General features: G+C 33.6%; 1 pseudogene; it reads left to right on the top strand.

The window, feature by feature from the left end:
- The first annotated feature begins 373 nt into the window (after positions 1-373).
- Positions 374-1,044, top strand: LOC125821664 (uncharacterized; annotated as a pseudogene).
- Positions 1,045-11,194: the final 10,150 nt, after the last annotated feature.

The following is an 11,194-nucleotide window of genomic DNA, read 5'->3' as shown; positions in this document are numbered from 1 at the left end:
CTTAGAACATTTCAAAAAGTGATTTTTCTAGAAATAGTTAAATTACGGCACAACACTACCAAATAAATATTATTGGCAAACGTGTGCTGTTTTTGAGACATAAACTCAAATCAAGGGGCAGAAAAATATAACTCCAATTAGTTTCCTATTTGAATAAGGTTAAGTTTTCCAAAAATAAATTACAACTCCAATTAGTTTTCCATTCCAATAAGGTTAACTTTTTTCAAATTTATTTTTACAACTACAATTAGTTTCCTACACAAATTAGGAAATATACTCTCTATATATATTTTCTTTGCTTTAAAATATTTCTCCACCTTCTTTGTTTTTGTATCTTTTAAGTTGTAATTCACATAATTTTCAACTTATGTGGATGAAATATACGGATGAAGATCTGATAAGGTGTTTAACGAAATTCATTCTTGGAATGCCTATCGAATATCATGATATTCCGTATATAGATTTACGGTAACAAAGAGCCAACCGAATTATTCCAAAATTCAGGTAGTGATCATGTAAACTATTTCTTTACTCAATTGAAGAGAAAAACAATCAAGGGTAAAAACTTCAACAGATTAATTGTTGGAGGTCGCAAATGCAAAGGACGAGACAATAGTAAAGAAATTTTGGACAAGGAAAGATCATGAATTGTGTATAAGAAAACTTTTCGTTTTGATGAAGAAAGTAGCAGTGAAGATAAAGAAAGTGTATACTGGATTGTGAAAGAATATTGTCTTGATAAAACTACAATGGATGTATTAAGAGAACACAGAGAAATCTGACATGAAGACTCTGTTGTGTGTTTCATTACAAAAAAAGTCAGTTTATGTAAAAATCATGAAGATATTCCTATAACAATCGAGAATGTAGTTTCTGATTGTGTCTCAAATTCGTCGAGAGTTCATGATGCATGGATGGTTATATGGTGCAAAAATTTGGCACCTACCATCATTGGATGAACCGTTTAAAGCCTTGATTGATGAAGAATTGGATTACTTTGATACGCCTGATCCTGAATATCCACAATCATACAACGCTAATTAGTAGTACATTTATTTAATTACTTTAATTTGTAGAATTATATTATCAAATATTTCTATAATTATTTAATGGATTACATCTATTTTTTAACTAAATATTTTTTTGGTTCTCATATCCACATTGGAGCCCAACTAAATTTGAATTTGCGTTAAAAAGTAAAACGCTCCTTTCGTATACAACTGCGCCACATATGATTAGCCGGATCAATTAATCTTGGAAACTTGGGGCTTTAAATTAAAGGTGACATTAAGGTGTCAAAATAAAGGAGCGGTGACATAAGTCTTAATTATTGAGTGTAGGTGACAATTATGTGATTAATGATTGTGGAGTTGCCCTCAATTTTATAAGTTGGCAATTTGGCCCATTGAATTAAATGAGGGGTAAAAGGGGAAATGACAAAAACCGAATTTAACCAATTTTGGTGGGAACCAAAATTGGAGGGAAGCCACCAACGAGCTGTACCAAAAGGGGGGAAACTAAATATTTTTCCCCTGCTTCCCCCGTATTCCTCTTCTTATTCTTCTTCTGCTTTGTTCTTGCTCTCTTCTTGCTTGCTTGCTTGCCTTTCTTCCCGTTCTCTTCATCTTCTTCTTTTCGTCCATTGTTGGTCTTGGCTTCTAGTCCTTGAGCTTTTTTCTTCTTCTTTTCATCTTCTTGAATCAGATTTAGCTAATCTAATCAGTGGACCAGATTTCGTTCTGTATCAATTGGAATTACTTCATAAGTGATTGGGTTCACACATCATTAATTTGGTAAGTAAAATTAACAGTTCTTTGAAATCATTCATCATCATCTGGGTAGCCGCAATTTTTTCAATAATTTGCATTCGCGTTTCCAACAGATGGCTATATATGTTGCAACAAAAAGGTTATTTCAATCGCAACATGTGATTTATGTTTCGCAACAGAATAGTTATATGTAGCAACATATGACTTACATTTCTCAACAGGATAGTCATATGTTTCTACATATAACTTACACATGTTGCCACATGTGATTTATTTGTCACAAAATATCAGTTATATGTAGCAACATATGACTTACATGTCACCACATAATAGTCATATGTTGCAACATATGACTTACATGTCGCTACAAAATAGTTATATGTTGCAACATATGACTTACACATTTTGTCACAACATGTGATTTATGTTTCGCAACAGAATAGTTATATGTAGCAACATATGACTTACATTTCGCAATAGAATAGCCATATGTTGCGACGTATAACTTACACATGTTGCCACATGTGATTTATTTGTCACAACATATCAGTTATATGTAGCAACATATGACTTACATGTCGCCATAGAATAGTCATATGTTGCAACATATGACTTACACATTTCTTCATTAGAACTAATTGTTTTTTTAATTAATTTCTTTAGGTACAATAAATGGAGGGATTATTTGTAGGGATTGATTGTCGTGGTGAATGGGTCGAGAAGAAAAATTGATATATTTGGCGTTGGAAGGATGGTAAGAAACGGGGAGGGTCGGTAGGGATGACTGTCGAAAGAAATATTTTGTATGCTAATTTTTTTAATTTAGTCATGCAAAAAAGTGGATACAATTGTCAACTGAAAAATCTTGTCATGAGTTAGATTCCTCATTTTTCTTATAATGAGAAGGTCTTACCTTTTAAAATAACTGATCAACCTAGTTTGCTTGTTTATTTGAGAGGAGCAGAGAGACCGCCCATATTAAGAGTTTACGTGGATGAAATTCCTATCGAGGAGGATCATAATCTAGAAGAAGACCAACAAGATATGTTAAATGATGAATTTGATGTTGTGGATATGAATAATCATGATGTTGAAATTGGAAAAGATGAAGTGCCGGACTTTGAGAGCAACAATCATCCTACACCTATTGTTGGCAGCAACATTCCATGTTCTTCTCAATCATCACATGTGAATAATGTTCGAGATGATGAAACTGATTTTTATAAGGGAATGACATTCAAGAACAAGGAAGAATTGACAAATTCATTGAAAATTGCTTGCTTGTAAAAAGATTTTAGACTGAAAAAGGTGATCAATTCTCGTAATGTGTTTTCTTTTAAATGTTCATATCCGGAGTGCAATTGGTGGCTAAGGGTTGTGAAATTTACAAGTAGTGACATGCTTGTCATTAGAATCTATGAAAAGTACCATATGTGTGGTTCAGAGCATCTTACAAGCCATAATCCCCATGCCACGACAAAAGTCATAGGTAAGTACTTTGAAAATAGGTTTTCCAATTGTAAAGGCCTACCCACAAGAGACATGTCAAATCAACTCCGCACAGAATTGGGTTGTAAGGTAAGCTATTGGAAGATTTATAAGGGCATGGATCATGCTAAGTCTAATGTTAGGGGAACACATGAGCACAGATATGCAGTGTTTATTGCGTACCGTTATATGCTTGAAGTTGCAAATCCAAGAAGCAAGACGACATTGTCACTCGATGAAAATGGGAGGTTCAAGTACTTCTTTGTATCATATGCTGCTTGGATAACTGGTTTTCAAGAAATGAGAAAAGTAATAGCCGTTGATGGGACATTCTTGGGAGCAAGTATGAAGGAGTTTTGTTATCGCCGGTGGCACAAGATGCTGAGAATCATATATTTTAGTGGCTTTCTGTGTTATGGACAAGGAATACGATGCCTCATATGAATATTTTTTTCAAAATATGAGAAGCTTTGTAGATGGTATTGATGAGTTGTGTATTATTTCTGATAGACATCCAAGTATTCGAAAGATGGTTTCGACTATCTACCCTGCATCTCATTATGGTTGTTGCATGAGACACCTTGGGGAAAATATTCGAAATAACTTTCACAATTCAAAGGTAGTGACTCATTTTTATAAAGCAGCAAAGGCGTACAATAGATGTGAGTTCAATGACCATTTCAATCAAATAAGAGATTTGGTACCAAAGGCGGCTGAAATTCTTGAACGTATTGGATTCCACACATAGAGCAGGGCATTTTGCCTGGGAAATAGGTACATTATTGTCTATACCATCTCGTTTGAGTTTATTGTAATTTATGTGTTTTGATTGATTTTTATTTTTTGTTGTGTAGATATAACATTATGACGTCAAACATCGTAGTGTTGATGAATTCTATGTTTGATGTTGAAACAAAATTTCCCATTGTCGCTCTATTTGATGAAATAAATAGGAGATTTGCACTTTTATTTCACCAGAGGCGTATGGAGCTGGTGAACTCTGCAAATAGATTTGTTCCTTCAATTGAAAAAGACATATCAAAGTATGTCAACACGGGCAACAAGTTGTTGGCTCATCAAATTGCTAACTACAAGTTCAATGTCACTGGTCATGGTGATGTTGCTACGGTGGATCTACAAAGAAGAACTTGTACTTGTAGAATTTTTGACTTGGACAAAATACCTTGTCCACATGCCATGGCAGCGCTGCGAGCCCAATATGGTGCCGATTTTGAAAATCAGATTTATGAGTACTCCTCTCCATATTATTCAGTGGAAAAATACATAATGACATATTGTGAGGAAACCCGGTGCCACCTGAAGATTCTTGGATTGTCCCTTTGGATGTCATAGAGAGAGAAATACCTCCTCCATATGTTGATCCAAGCAAACCTGGATGAAGGAGATATAAGAGACGGCGTGGAGTTGGTGAATCATTTCCAACAAGAAAAAATAAGTGTTCCGTCTGTAGGGACTTTGGCCACAAAAGAACTACATGCCCAAATCGAAATGCTCCATAAGTGTTGAATTTTAATGAATGTTCTTTTTTATTTGAGGATGATGTTCCCTATCTTCTTATCTTAATTTGAATCAACTTATGTTATGTTATTTATATAAAATGTGTGATTTATTTAATTATGTGTTGCTACTTACAACATAATATTGCATATGTTTCAACATATGTCAATTATGTGTTAGATTTTACAATAGAATATTGCATATGTTCCAATATATGTCAATTATGTGTTACATGTACTACCGAATAACACATTTGTTCCAGTATATATTAATTATGTGTTAGATCTTACAATATAATAGTGCATATGCTCCAACATATGTCAATTATGTGTTACAAGTACCACATAAAACGCATCTGTTCCAACATATTTCTAATAAATAATTACGTGTAAGGTGTGTGAACCATCAATCAATCATTACTGTCATTGGAACAACTTTCAAGAAAAAAATTAATTACAACTCTTCATATTTTACCCTTTTTTCAAAAAAATAAGTACTTTCATTTGAAAAGTCAAAACTTGTCTTTTCTCTTCTCTTCTTTTCTCTTCTGTTCGTCTTCAAAAGTTGCAACTTTTCACACATTTCCTGGCATTATATAAGAACACAACAATAGAAGGTCCTTTTATTTAATTTTCTCTAAGATGGGAAGGAAGAATAAGAAATCTTCAAAAATGACTATGAGTAAAAAAAACTACATTGAATCCCTTTCGAGGGAACTACTAATTGATATCGTTGAAAGGATTGCTTCCTACTCCCTCAAAGATTTAATGAGGGTTAAATTAAGGTATGTTCGTATTAATCAATTTTTGCTCTTTAATTTGATTTCCTAACCATTTGGTTTGATTTCTCAGTTCCAGGGTCCTCAATCAAGTCGCTAATGAACCTTCTGTATATCAAAAGGTAACATTGGTCAACTTTCCTTATCGTAGATGGTCGATAGTTCAAGAAGCCATTTCTTTCCTAGAAATGTGCAGAGCATCGGGGAATTTAGAAGCCTTATACAGAAAAGGCGTGGTAATTTTTAATGTTTTTCGAATGTATTCACGTTTTTATCAATGTATTTTGAATTTTAAATGTGTTATTTCTTCTGTAGTATGATTTTTTCAACCGTAGTGATTCAAATGGATTGGGAATGCTTAGTCAAGCAGCAGACGGTGGCCACATTGGTGCATCATATGTGCTTGCCATAATTTCAATCTTCAATGGCGGTGAATTCATGAGAGAAAGTTTAATGCTCATTGCCAACATGAAAAAAACTAAGCCACTAAAAGTTAGAAGATGTCGACAGAATTTGTGAAATATTTTAGGTGGAATGTGGGTGCCAGAACCTAATTTGTTGGGAGGAAGACCCATTTGTTGCACTGTTAATCAGTTTGAGTGAATCGATCGCATGAATGGTTGTCCCATGGGAAGCGACAATGAAGATGATATTCGTTGTGATTTAGAACTAGATTATGTAGTTAAATTTCTGCCTTATACCACTGTGTGATATTAATTAAATTTCCATCTATGGCAACATATGTACATAACTTGCAAACCAAATTCATGGTAAAAAAGGTTGCCTTTTTGTGTTTTGTACTGATTTTTGAATTTGTCCTTTATAAAATGTTTAATCTAATTTTTTTATAGTGTTCTCATTTTGTCCATCCTTGAAATGTCATCTGTGACAACATATGCACGTTCTGTGGTATAAAATATTGTATTTAACAGTTTAAATTGTAACAGATATGTCATATGTGGCAACATGGGTATATCCTAAAATGTGCTTTTTGGGGCTAATTCAATTGAATTACGGTCTAATACAACAACCTCCTTCATTAATTACAACTCTTCATATTTTACCCCTTTTTCAAAAATATTAAGTACTTGTATTTGAAAAGTCAGAAGTGCCTCTTCATCTTCAGTAGTTACAACTTTTCACATTCATTACATTGGGATTATATTATATAAGAAAAACACAACTTAGGTCCTTTCATTTAATTTTCTCCAACATTGGAAGGAAGAATAAGAAATCTTCAAAAATGACTATGAGTAAAAAAAACTACATTGAATCCCTTCAGAGGGAACTACTAATTGATATCGTTGAAAAGATTGCTTCCTACTCCCTCAAAGATTTAATGAGGGTTAAATTAAGGTATGTATGTATTAATCAATTTTCACTCTTTAATTTGATTTCCTAACCATTTGATTTGATTTCTCAGTTCCAGGGTCCTCAATCAGGTCGCTAATGAACCTTCTGTATATCAGAAGGTAGTATTGCTCAGCATTCTTGTATTTATATGGTTGTGTTCAGTTGTTTGAAGATGCACTTCTTTCCTGGAAATGTGTAGAGCATCGGGGAATTTAGAAGCCTTATATAGAAAAGGCGTGGTAATTTTTAATGTTTTTCGAATGTATTCACGTTTTTATCAATGTATTTTGTATTTTAAATGTGTTATTTATTGTGTAGTATGATTTTTTTCAATCGTAGCGATTCAAATGGATTGGTATTGCTTAGTCAAGCAGCAGACGGTGGCGACATTGGTGCATCATATGTGCTTGCCATAATTTCAATCTTCAGTGTCGGTGAATCCATGAGAGAAGGCTTAATGTTCATTGCCAACATGACTCCACTAAAACTCAGAAGATGTTGAGAGAAGTTGCGATATACTTTATTTGGAAGGGTGCCAGAACCTCATCTGTTGGGAGAAAGACCAATTTGTTGCACTGTTGAAAGCCCCACTTTTGTTGTGAATTATATAGTTGTGATTTAGAAATAGATGAAGTAGTTAACTTTCTATATTAATTAAATTTTCATGTGTGGCAACATATGCACATTTTGTTTTTGAATTTGTTTTTTATAAAATGTTTAATCTATAAAAATTGACATTTTTTCATTCCTAAATCGCTCAATTTATCGATTAACCGATCCTTGAAGTGTCATATGTGGCAACATATGCATGTTCTGTTTGATAAATCGCAATAGACATGTCATATGTGGCAACATATGCATATCATAAAATGGTCTTTTGGGATTAATTCAATTAAATTGTCACCTAATTCAACATGTAACACTAATATATAGTCCTACAACATGTCTAAGTACATAATTATGGTCTAATATAACAATCTTCATTCAATTCTATCAATTATTTTTTACAAAGACTATCATCCCACTAGTTCATCATATAATGACCAAGTAACTCCATATGATAGTTATATAACACCCTTGTAAATCGTTGTTCCAAGTGTTATAGCATATTTTTATTGATTAATTATGGTTCAAAGTACTAAAATTTGGTCCAATTTGACATTTTCTCATTCCTAAATCGCTCAATTTATCGATTAACCGATCCTTGAAGTGTCATCTGTGGCAACATATGCACGTCTGTTTGATAAATCGTAACAGACATGTCATATGTGGCAATATGTGTATATCATAAAATGGTCTTTTTGGGGTTAATTCAACATGTAATGTAATAGATCATTCTAGAATACTCCACTAACACACACTCCACTCACTCTCACTCATTATAAAAAGGTTAATTAGGGTTCCCTTAATTCACAAAAATAAGCTCTCATTTTTTATTTTCTTTCCTTTATTCTTTCTCCTTTCCTCCTATCATCATACTCAAATTTCCCTAAGAAGATGTTACCACCTTGGACAAATTTAAGTCTCTGTTTGCTCTTGTTGTGGGTGATCAACGTAATTATGTTGTTCTCAGTTATTATGATGTCTTCTTCAAGTGTGTTCTCAGTGCATGGGTGTTGTTCGTTGTTTGTTTTTGTCGGATCTTGTCTAATCAAGGGTAGATTCATCATTTGGTAAGTATTCTAACTTTATATATAACATCTTGTCTACTGTAACGGCGTGTATGGGGTAGCTAGCTATGGTTGTTTGTTTTTCTGTAGGTGGTCTTGTGACAGAGTGCATGGGTAGTTCTGATCCACCACCCTTCAAGAAAGAATGGTGAAGCCCCTCCAGGTTTAATTGTTCAATGTTGACTCCAGATCCTCCAGTTAAGTCCTTTTTTGCTAGCTGAAGTAGTAGTATAGGGCTAGAGTGTTTCAGATGTAAATTTTGTTGTTTTTGTTGGCGCTAATGCCTTGTAAATATGGATATGTAGCCTAGCCTAGCCTTGCATGTCACTATATCAACTATCAATGAGCTAGAGCGTTTCAGATGTAAATTTTGTTGTTTTTGTTGGCGTTAACGCCTTGTAAATATGGATATGTAGTCTAGCCTAGCCTTGTAAATATGGATATGTACTAATTATGACATGTTTATGTTTATGTTTAATGTTTCCCAATTTATGTGCTTGAATTCCTCTCTATTAATGGTGATACTACTTGCATGTACACATAATTGACATATGTTGCAACAACTTAAAAAACGTAAGTACTTTATAAAAGTTATAGGCAAGCCCAACCTCTAAAACTGGTCCAATCGGCCCATTATTTCATTTATATAAGGGATATATATATAAATTAGGGTTTTCATTTTCATTTCAAGAATAGGATTTTCATTTTCTTCCTCGCCTCTTCGGTTTCTCTCCTCTTCGCGCTTTCTCTCTCTCTTTGCATGGATCTCGGATTTCTGGAGTGCATGGGATATATTGATGTTTTTTATTTCATCAGTCTTTTTCTGTTCTTTGTTTTTTATTACACAACTAATTTGATTGGCCTTTGGTTAAACCAAATCTCAGCACTGTCATGTATTGTCAAATCAATAAAATCATTAATTTTGCAATATAGTGGTTGGGTAAGAATTAGTTCTTTAAATATAGATCAGTACTCTAGATCTAGATCTAATGAATGAATTTTGTTTGTTTTTGTTACTTTTGATATAATGTCAAATGCAATATTGAATCGAATTTGTAATGATGAAAATGATCCCATGTTGGGTGTGAAAATTTGTTACAAACATGGAAACTTACTTTCAATGCAAACTTCACGGTCGAAGGATAATCCGGGTCGAAGATTTTGGTCTTGTCCACACTATCGTGTATGTACATTTCTATATCTTAGTCTGGAGACTTTTCTTTATTTTGTTTTTTTTTTTTAAAAAAATAAATTTCTTTGTGGTGTGTATTTTAGAAGAATGCATTCAACTTCTTTAGATGGAGGGATCGTGAAGATGTTGATATTTGATCCAAGTTCGTTATTCTGAGATTGGTGAACAGAATTAAGGAGTTGGAAATTGATGATGAAAATCATATTAAAAGAAGTAACAAATGAGTGATGAAGGAGAAGAAGAAGACCAAATGTTGTAACAACTTGAAGCTAATCTTTGTGTTGTTTGTTGTGGTATTTTTTTTTTCTATTTTTAAGCATTACCAAGAAGAACACTGTGGAGGATGGAAAATTCTTATGTAGTTGTGTACAACCATTAAAATTATCACAGTTGTGGAAATAAAATAAATAAACGTAGTTTTGCACTCATGTTCCAACATTTTTACTTGTTCTTAATATAATATATGAGTCAACTGTTGCTACATATGAGACATATGTTGCTACATATGCCTCAAATGTTGCAACATATCACCCTTATGTAGCAACGTTTGACCATTTGAGGCATATGTTGCTATAGATGACCCATATGTTGCTACATATGAGACATATGTTGCTACATATGAGACATATGTAACAACATTTGATCAAGTACTTGCTCTCAATATAACATCACATACTATGTAATTGCTCTCAATATAAGATAAAATAACATAAGTGATAAAATAAAACATTATCTTTAATTACAAACACATTATCAAGGCTCCAAGCTCTTAGATACTATCCCATCATCCCAAACCCATTGCATTCGACGAATTGCATTGTCACACAACAGGGTTTGGGGAGATTGAATTGCTGTCCTGGTAATCAAATGCTCAATAAATGCAAGTGAATATGACACGCATGTGGCTTTGGTATCATTTGTTACCATGGGTTCCAATCGACCTTTAAATTCCCATGGTTCATTGAGGAATTTATCTGGCAAATGCTTCATTATTCCACTTTGCTTCAACAATTTTGGCAGCAACTCAAAGACAGGCTGTATGAATGTAAAAAACTCGGCATGTTCCATACCCAGCAGCAGGCAGTCATAAACATTCATGTGACCCTCGTGCAAGAGGATCTCAAGAGTCACAAAATGAGTTTTGTTCATGTTCATGATTGCCAAAAGCCTTTTTGCACCAATCTAATCCATGCCTCCAGGATATGGTCTAATGCCCCTGACATAGTTAATCATATCTTCATCCCATTCAAACTCATTAATTAACTGCGTAAAGCTTCTGCCACCAACTATTGTTGCCTCCTTGCTCATTTTGTCATATCTTAGTTTGAAGTTGGAATAGAAGTTGAGATCCAAGATTATATATGTGGAATCAAAGTACTTAGGGTATCTCACATGCCTCTCCTGCATGAGGCTAAGGATTTCATCA

The sequence above is a fragment of the Solanum verrucosum genome, unplaced genomic scaffold (genome assembly GCF_900185275.1).
Source record: "Solanum verrucosum unplaced genomic scaffold, falcon-dt-bn FXZP01000211.1, whole genome shotgun sequence".
In the NCBI taxonomy this organism is placed as follows: domain Eukaryota; kingdom Viridiplantae; phylum Streptophyta; class Magnoliopsida; order Solanales; family Solanaceae; genus Solanum; species Solanum verrucosum.
Note: the sequence above shows the minus strand (reverse complement) of the source record. Positions and strands in the feature narration are given on the sequence as shown.